Raw genomic sequence first — 9692 nt, 5'->3', positions numbered from 1 at the left:
CTACGGACTTACAAGCTCAAATCAACTAGGCTACAAATTAAGAAAACCTCTATTTAATCATTTCCTACTTCTCACCTTTTGGGAGAAGTCCTCACTTTTTATTGCTTTTGCTACCTTTTTTTTTTTTTTAAGCAAGTTCAATTATTAACCTAGTGTTTGGGCCCTCCACCTTTCGGCGTGAGAAGTTCAGTGCTTAATGAGGTTAGAATCCCGGCTACTTAGTGAAAAGGGGTTGTTATCCACCTTTATCAAGAATGAAAGCTTTCAATGCACTATTAGCTCAATTGGGATATAACCTATTCAATAATTAACAAAGCATGTACCCTACAAATGAATGCTAGTGTGCGCCTGTGCTAGTGTAAAATCCTAGAATGAATCTCAAAGCAATCACAAAATCAAGATGATATGGACCACAAGTGTAAGCAAGATATTAATCTTTCGAAAATTTATACCTAAATGGCTTCCGTAAGGCATACAAGGAGTATTGGACTCTCAAGTCAAACAATTTTTAAATTTTAAGTAATATAGTCCTCAAAAGATCAAAATCATAGCTAGATATGGACCAATCACAGAAATATCCCTTAAATACACAAGTTATGCTCAAAATTTTGAATTTTAAAGTTAACACTGTAAAACACCATTCCCCCCAAACTTGGGATGAACTGTGATCCTGAAAATTGGCACTTGGATAAACTCATCAGATAACAAAATGGGATAATTAGTACACAATGGACATGCAAGTGTGAATAGGATAAACAGATAAAGAGATGAGAGACGTATAAGGGTGATCTTGAAAATCGGGTAGCACTCTCTCACTGAGTCACTGTGATGCATCTGATGGAGTCAAACATACAGATATGAGAATATAATTATATGACATCCATAGCAAAAACAGATATATAAAATAGATAAAGTGCAGGTACAACAGAAATATCAAAGCCGACAGACCGGCTGCAAAAATAATAGTACTATACAGTGACAAAAATAGAGATCAGAGATCAAAAGATAGAAAGAACTGGGAACTTAGGACGATAAGGTAGGAAAGGCAGGTTGGGCTCTGCGGATATCTCTGGATAGATCTCGGAACATGGTCTCAACATCCGTACGGAAGGTAGCAAAATCAGCTTTGTGGGCCGTAAAATCAGTTCATATAGCAACAACGGCATCCTCAAGAGTCTGTAGGCATACTCCAAAGTTGGGGGTCAGATCTGGAGCCTCAGGTATAGATGAATCAGAAGAAAACTCCCGAGTCTGCTCCTAGTCGTGAATGGGCGACCCAGCTGGAGAATACTGCTCTGTGTCATCTGCAGGGCACTCTAAATCAATATCTATATGCTCGACAGCTGGATCGACTGGTGCGTTATCTGCTACGGGATCTGCTACTACTGCCTAAGCTGCTGCCTCTGCCTCCTCAGCCTCTAGCTCCTCTATAGCCACTACTGCGTGGTCCTACAGTCTTGTAATGATGGCATTGTAGCTCTTGGTCCAGTCCTTCTTTAAAAAGTGACAGGAACCTCTCAGGGTGCTCCCGAGGATGAATAGGGTAGCGCTGGTCGATAAGAATTTGGGTGATGAGGTGGCCGAATGGGAGAGACTTAGACCATCCGGGCTTCTCCTTGCTAATATACTCGTCAAATAGCTTCCTCATTATGCTCCAGATGAGCGCGAGAATAGATACCCAGTGCCTGGTGTAGAAGGCGTAGAGGGTTGTCAAATAATCTCCCCTCCTCTGAATCTTGTGCCCTGCCATGTAGATGTTCTGGAAGAGCACGGAATCAATGAACCACAGGTCATCTAGAAGATATGTCCGGGCGGCGAAAGTCTCGCCACCGGTATGGTGACCTGTAAGAAATACCGCCATGTCGACATAAGAGGGCCTGTATAGCCTTGGATATATCTCCTGAAGCTCTGGAGGGCAGCGGTGTGGGCAGTGGCAAGAGCGGGCTAGCGAGTCCACTGTGATAGTGATCTGATGGCCATCTATGGAAGTGACCAGCTCTGCTGTGGTACGCGGGGATAGTCAGAGGTTCTGGAAGAACAACCGTACCAGTCGCGGGTAGATTGGCTCTGTGACTGGGGCAAGAATAACTGCAAGGCCCCTCTGAATGATATCGTGGTAAGCTGATCGGGTCAGCACTGATTTGGAGAAAAATGCTGTGTCGAACACCGACTCATGGTCGACTGCCATATGCGCATATCTAGGCGCAGGCCTATCACGCTCCTGAACTGGCTAGAGTGGTGGAGATGGTACTGGTGAATGCTCAGCTCCAGCATGTGGTGGAGATGGTGATGGTGTAAATGCAGGCGGAGCTGCAGAGGTGGATGGAATATGATCATCCTCAGCCTCATGAGCAGGTGACTGAGGTGGTGTAGGCTGTGCTGGCTCCTCCTGTGCATGAGAGGGCTCTGTTGGCTCCTCTATCCGTGGTCTGATATGGCACTGAGGTCCTTGTTGCCTCTTGGCAACAGTCTTTCGCTTAGTCATAGTCTGAAAAATAATTTAAAAACTTACAAAGGGAGTTAGTACTAGAATTAAGAATTGAAAGCATAAAATAGAAACATGCATGTTAAATAAGATAGACAAATCATATAGATGACATGAATCTATGCAAGTGACAAGATATGAAACATGATAAACAATGTAAGTATGAAATGCATCTAATGTGGAATATCATAGGCATTGAGCATATATGAGATAGCATGAACATAAGATATGAAGAATGAAGTGTGTGTGTGAGATCTGTGAAATTCGATCGATCAGAAAAAGAAGTGAGATCGATCACAAAAGTTGGATCGATTGAAAATAAGTGAGATCGATCTCCCAACTTCGATCGATCTGAGATATGAGTTCGATTGATCTCTCAAGATCGATCAGAGATACAAGTTCAATCGATCGAACTGTGCGATGAATGTAAACAGTCACAGATCTGTGACTTTGGAAGCACCGGGCCCACACGAACGTGTTCGTGGGCCATCAACACAACACATCATCAAATCCCATCACTGTAAAAGGCCCATTCTCCCAAAAATAGATTAAACACATATATATACATACGAAGCATATACACATATATATAAACATGTAAACTCAGTGCTTCGAAGCTTCAAAAATGGAGATTCAATCATGTATAAAGCATGAATGTAACATATAAAGCATGTAATCATCATATCGAAGCTTAAATCATAGATGAGATCTCGGATTTTACCTCAAAACGATGAGAAAAGTGGAGAAGGTACGAAGGAAGTGAAATCCGAGATGAGGGAGAGAGTGTAGCTTGGATCTCACTAGAGATGGAAGAGATGAGTAGATACGACGGCGACGAGGGAAGCAAGGGTTTGGAGGGTTGGATCGATCTAAATGATCAATCTTGATACCCTCCAGGTTTATTTTAAAAACATTTCCCTATTAGTTCGATCGATCGAACTGAGATTTCAGATCGATCGAACTTTGATGAACTCTCCTCAAAGTATTTTTTAAAATTTTTAAAAAATGCAAAACTAAAATTAAAAATTAGAATTAAAATTAAAAATTGTAAAATAAAATAAAATAAAATATTTTTGGATTTTTATTTTCATTTTTTTTTAAATAATAAATAAAATAAAATAAAATCTTTTTGTATTTTTGAAATATTTTTGAGAAGTAAAATAAAATGAAATGAAATGAAAATATTTTTAGATTTTTAAAATTTGAAAAGTCAAAATAAAGTCAAACAATGAAATGGAAAACTGAGATCTATTGGAACAAGAGTTCGATCGATCAGACAGAGAGTAAAAATATGCAGGTTTATTGTTCAAAAATTTGGCTAAGTGTTAGAACTTGAAGATCGATCGAACTTGGAAGTTGGATCAATCGAAGAAAATCAGATCGATCTTAGAATGTTTCGATCGATGAGACAAAGAGGTGAAATATGCAGGTTGATGCAGGCTCAAAATTTTTATAAGTGTTGAATCATGAGATCGATCAAACTTTGAAGTTGGATCGATCGAAGGTCTCCTGATCGATCTAAGAATAAGTTCAAACAATAGTACAGAGAGGTGATTTGAATGCAGGTGGATACAGGTCGAAAATTTTTCTAAGTGTTAGACCATGGTGGAAGTTCGATCGATCAAACTCTCATTTGAGATTGATAGAACTTATGCAAAATGCTTAATCACAACACAAAATTCATGCAATCCTAATCACAGTTCCTATCAATGCATATGAACCAAAAATAAGTATCTAGCCTTCGCAAGAAACAAAATGAAAGATAGAAATGAGGGAGGAATAGGGTTTTGACACCCTACGAATGCTTTTGCTAGTCTTTAATGTCTCTAGCAAGACATTGGGCTCTTTTAGCTCAGGTCAAAGATCTTGTAATGCATCCCCTCCTTGTTGGGGTGATAGATGCTTTGAACTCCACCCAACAAATGGTTCTTTGAAGATCTTGTTGGATTAAGCTCAAAAGAAACTTTTGATACTTTGTCTATGCAATCACAACCTTTGGGCTTCCATGCCCTTTCAAAGCAAGAATTTGAAACAACACTTTTAGAATGCAAGGTTGAAGATGATCCTTTGGAAGTTTTGGTCTTACACAAAAGCTCACTTCCTTGACATTGAAGATCATGACATTTATCTACAACATTAACATCTCCTTCATATTTGTCAAATGAATTGGGTGTGGGATTGAAGATATTCAACTTCACCTTCATGTGGCCAAATGAGATCTTTATTATCCCCGTCCTACAATTGATGTAGGCATTAGCGGTTGTCAAGAAATGACGGCCAAGGATAACGGGAATTTGGCTCTTAGGATTGGGGACCGGTTCCGTGTCTATGACAACGAAATCAACGGGAAAGAAGAATTTGTCAATCTTTATCAATACATCCTTAATTATACCCCTAGGCTTCTTAATGGATCGGTCGGCAAGTTGTAAAACTACCGACGTCGGTTTTAATTCACCTAGGCCTAATTTGACATAAACCGAGTATGGAAGAAGGTTAACACTTGCTCCTAAGTCAAGAAGTGCTCGATTAATGATATAATCACCAATGATGCATGAAGTAGTAGGTGAACCGGGGTCCTTAAACTTTGGCAAAGTGTTATGTTGCAAAATTGAGCTTACTTGCTCGGTCAAAACCACTTTTCTTGGTGCTTGGCTCTTGTTCTTCCACTTTTGGGTGCACAAGTCTTTCAAGAATTTGGCATAAACCAGAATTTGCTTGATTGCATCCAGAAGTGGAAGATTGACTTTCACTTGCCTAAACATTTCCATAATTTCAATGATTTTTGCCTTTTGCTTGTCTTTTGAAATGGATCCTTTTAAGGCATCCGGAAATGGAACTTTTGGTTCAAATACTTTTTTCAGAATTTTCTTTTGAACTCTCTTCACGATAAGAAGTTTTTAAATCATTGTGTTCCAAATCATTTTTCAGCAAAACTTTTTCAACATTATTTTTTAAAACTTCTTTTTCAAACACATTTTTCAAGGCTTTCTCATTCACAAGATCATGTATATGCAATGAAGGAGGAATGGGATGTGAAACAGGACGGGTGACAACTTGAGGTTGCACCGGTTCACTCTTTTCATTGGACATTTCAAATTGATTGTCCACAATCCTACCACTCCGCAAGGTAGTCACCGCATTAACATGTTCAATGGTGTAACCTTCAGATGAGGAATGGGTTTCCACAACACATTGTTGCTTAGGTGGGGCATTAATAGGCATTTTTCCCTTCTCTCTTGCATTGAGAGTGCTTGCTATTTGCCCTACTTGGGTTTCTAGCTTCGCAATAGATTGAGAGTGAGAATGAAGCAATTGAGTGTTAGCCTTTAAAGTGCCCAAAGCATTTAAAACTTTTTCTTCAAAGGCGGGACTTCTAGTATTTCCTTGGGAATAAGATTGATTGGGAAAATGAGAATTAACAAATTGATTCCCTTGTGATTGATAAGGTCTATAGCCTTGGAATCCTTGGTTTTGAAGTAGAGGTGGAATGTACTTCCCTTAAAAACCGCCTTGGGAAGGGTTTGAGCCCTCTCCTTGGTTTTTCCAAGAAAAATTCGGATGATTCCTCCAACTTGGATTATAATGAGTACCATAAGGATTGTTCCCTTGGTTCACAAAAGCTGCATTGACTTGCTCATTAAGTTCATTTTGCACTTGTTCGTGAGGACAATGAGAAGTAGAATGAAGAACACTAGAACAAGTCATACATGTTTCATTTGATACACGATGAGAATGGTTAGGGAAGGAAGATACTTGGTTCGCCGAGTTTTAGTTAATTAAAAATTGATCAAACCTTTGAGATAAAAACTTCATTTCGGCTGCTATTTCATTTGAATGGTCGACTTGATGTAAGCCAACACTCTTCCTACCTTGTGAATTTCTACCATTCTTGGATGATAATGTTCTATATAAAGAATTTTCACTCATGCTCTCATAAAGACGCCACACGTCATCCTCATGCCTATCAATGTATGAGCCACCCATGGAAGCATCAACCATACCCTTATAATTGTCTGATAAGCTCTCAAAGAAATATTAAACTAATTTCCATTTGGGCATGTCATGATGTAGACACTTCTTAAGAAACTCATTGAAGCGTTCCCATGCCTCATGAAACGTTTCTCCATCCCCATGTGAAAATTCTCGAATCGAGGTTCTCATGGCATTGGTTTTAGAAACTGGATAGTACTTCTTCAAGAACTTTTGTTGCATTTCTGCCCAAGAAGTGATTGAAAAAGGCCTAAGATTGTTAAACCAATACTTTACCTTGTCTTTTAAGGTAAATGGAAAAAGTTTGAATCTTAAAACCTCTTCCAACATGTCCGTATATTTTATGGTGGAACATACTTCAAGAAACTCATCCAAATGCTTGTAAGGTTCTTCACTTGGAAGTCTATGATAGTTAGGAAGCATTTGAATGGTTTGTGGCTTAATTTCATAATGATGTGCTCTAAATGGAGGCAATTGGATGCATGTAGGTGCATTATACTCATTAGGCACATAATGGTCTCTTAAAGCAAGAGGTAGATTAGCTACTTGAGGTGCAATATGAATACCTTGGTTTTGAATTCCTTGATTGATGTTGGGAGGTTGTGGAGCATACATTGGCCTTGGCATTCTATATGGAGCTTGGCCTTGTTGTTGTGGTGGTTGGTGAATGTATGGCCTAGGCATACCTAATGGTACTTATATGTTCTCATTGTGCACATTAGGATGAAGAATACCTTGTTGGTCTATGTGACCAAGGTCCTCAACATGATCATCATTATGGTCATCCATTGATAGATTGGTTCTATTTGAACTTCCTCTTCCCCTAGGATTTCTAACGATGGATTCAAGATACAAATCTAAAGGGGCATGAGTGGGTCTCAATGAACGACGTCCATGCATGCACAATGCAAAACACAACAAGCATAAAGAATGACAAACACTATGCCTTCACAACAATGCAATTAGACTTCTTCCACAAACACTTAATTCATACTCCCATGCTTTAACAACAATGATGCAAAGAACAAATAAGAATGCCACCACGTGGGCTCACGATTTAACTAAGAAATTAAAAACAAGCCTCCACGCGGGCCGACGATTTAACTAAGGGATTGAGTAAGAAAAAGCTCACAAAAGTCCTTTAGTACTTCAACTCCAAATTTAAAGCTTAGCTTAGCAAATTTTTTAAATTTTTAGCTTTTTACTTTCTTTGCTTTGCTTGAATGCTCATTTGCTTGCTTCTTCTCCAACAATGCACCTAGTCAAGTAAGAACAACATAATAGGTAACCAAAAAGAAAAATTAAAAGTAAAGTAAAGACACGATCAAAAGAGAACTAATCCTAATTGATTCCACAAATCCGACGTTGCCAAATCAAATCAATCACAGGCAACGGCACCAAAAACCGACCGAGTCTGCCGCACTACCGTCAAGTTTGGAGAGTGTGCATTAAGGCGAAGGCCAAGAGTTTTACATTTATAAAAGCCACTACTTCCTTTCACTATAAATATAGATAGGGCGAGTAGGGATCGTCCCAAGGGATTGTGAGGGTCGAACATGGTTGTGGAATCACTATTAGGGCTAGTAGGTCGAGTGATCAAACAATTGGTTGGTTGGTTGATTAGACTAGAGAGCAACTAAATTAAACTAAGTGATAACAAAAGAATGCAACTAAGAGCAAATAAGAGAGAGAAGAGTCTTGGGGTTTACAGATCACTACCAAGCAATGCATTTCTATACCATTGACAAGTGATTAATGAGGGCAATGTGGTGTGTTGCAATATTGGTGTGTTACGTGTTTGGTTGATTTAACAAGTAAGGATGACTAGTTAAGCATGTATTGTCTAAACATATATGAAAGGCACAATATATCTAAGCAATGAATCATATATTGTCTAAACAACATATGAAAGGCATAATAGATCAAAACAAGTCATTAATCATTTCATTAAGCTCACAATCCAAATACAACACAAGGTTAGAGACATATGATACGTGCATTCAAAAGCTTGGATCATCAAACAACAAGCATGGACGATCCTCCCATTTAACACTACACTACAACTATACTACATCTACACTACTAGCATGAAAATAAACTAAAGGAAAGGAGCAATCCATCAAGGAATAAGTACGACCCATCAAGAAAATCACAAGAGCATTCCATTAAGCACTATGTTTTGACAATCTCTAAATCTATAGCATCAACACACATAGACATGCATTAATAACACAAAATCTAGAGACAAGCACATGAACATCTATTCTAACATACATAGACATATGGATAAAATGAAATGATCAATTGAAAGTATTTAACCACATAAATCATTGAACAATCAGGATCTATATATATCAAAGTGTCAAAACACTAATTACAACACTAATCCCTCAATAATATACAAGATTAAGATATAGAAAGCATGCTTGGGGCTAACTCTAGCCCCAAGAGGATGTCTAGCCACTCATGGTGATGTTGCTCCAACCTCAAAGGCTAACTCCATGGTTGAGATTTGCTCCTTGAATGATGAAGAGTCTCCAATGGTGTCTCTAGCCTACTCCTCCTCTAAGCTTGCCTCATTTTAAAATAATTCCTAGAATTGTATATGTCTCAAATGCTAAGTATCTCCTTCTCAAAAAGTGCATCATATTCCTTTTATAGGTAAGTCAAGTGACACACAAAATGAGCTGGGGTCATGCAAAGAATATTCTCTAATGATTGGATAGAGGATAGATTGAACAAGCTAGCTTTCTAACTTTTTCGCACTGGAAGAAGTTCGATTGATCGAACCTTGGACTTGGATCGATCGAACTTGGCTGAGATCTATCGAACTTAGGCTGGATCGATCCAACTAGCTGAGCTTTTTGGGAAAAGACAAATCTGAGATATTTTGAGAGATATTTTTGGGAAAAGGACAAAAGTGGTTAATGGGTGGTACAGTTGTGGATAAGATCAATCGTTTGAATAAGGACAAAAGTGTTCGATCGATCGAAGGGTGGTGTTGGATCGATCGAACTTTGGACTTTCTGCTTTGGGTCAAGGTTTGGATCTATCTTGAAGCATTGAGACCGATCAGTGTTCGATCGATCGAACCTTGAAGTTGGATCGATCGAACTTTGCTGCTTCCTACATTTGGCTTCATTTGTTTCTTTATTTCTCCACTTTGCTCCTTTTCTTTATTTAATCCCAGAATTGCTTCAATTAAGCTTTTATTTGG

At 38.7% G+C, this 9692-nt stretch overlaps 1 non-coding gene across 1 annotated transcript; it reads left to right on the top strand.

Annotated features, from left to right (window-relative positions):
* Window positions 1–6542: 6542 nt before the first annotated feature.
* LOC132305903 (small nucleolar RNA R71) lies at window positions 6543–6649 on the top strand. Its single transcript, XR_009481741.1, has one exon. It is a non-coding gene; the product is annotated as a small nucleolar RNA R71 (small nucleolar RNA).
* Window positions 6650–9692: the final 3043 nt, after the last annotated feature.

This window comes from Cornus florida, unplaced genomic scaffold (genome assembly GCF_030987335.1).
Source record: "Cornus florida cultivar Cherokee Brave unplaced genomic scaffold, ASM3098733v1 CherokeeBrave_3.0.0_Hap2_Chr04, whole genome shotgun sequence".
In the NCBI taxonomy this organism is placed as follows: Eukaryota; Viridiplantae; Streptophyta; class Magnoliopsida; order Cornales; family Cornaceae; genus Cornus; species Cornus florida.
Note: the sequence above shows the minus strand (reverse complement) of the source record. Positions and strands in the feature narration are given on the sequence as shown.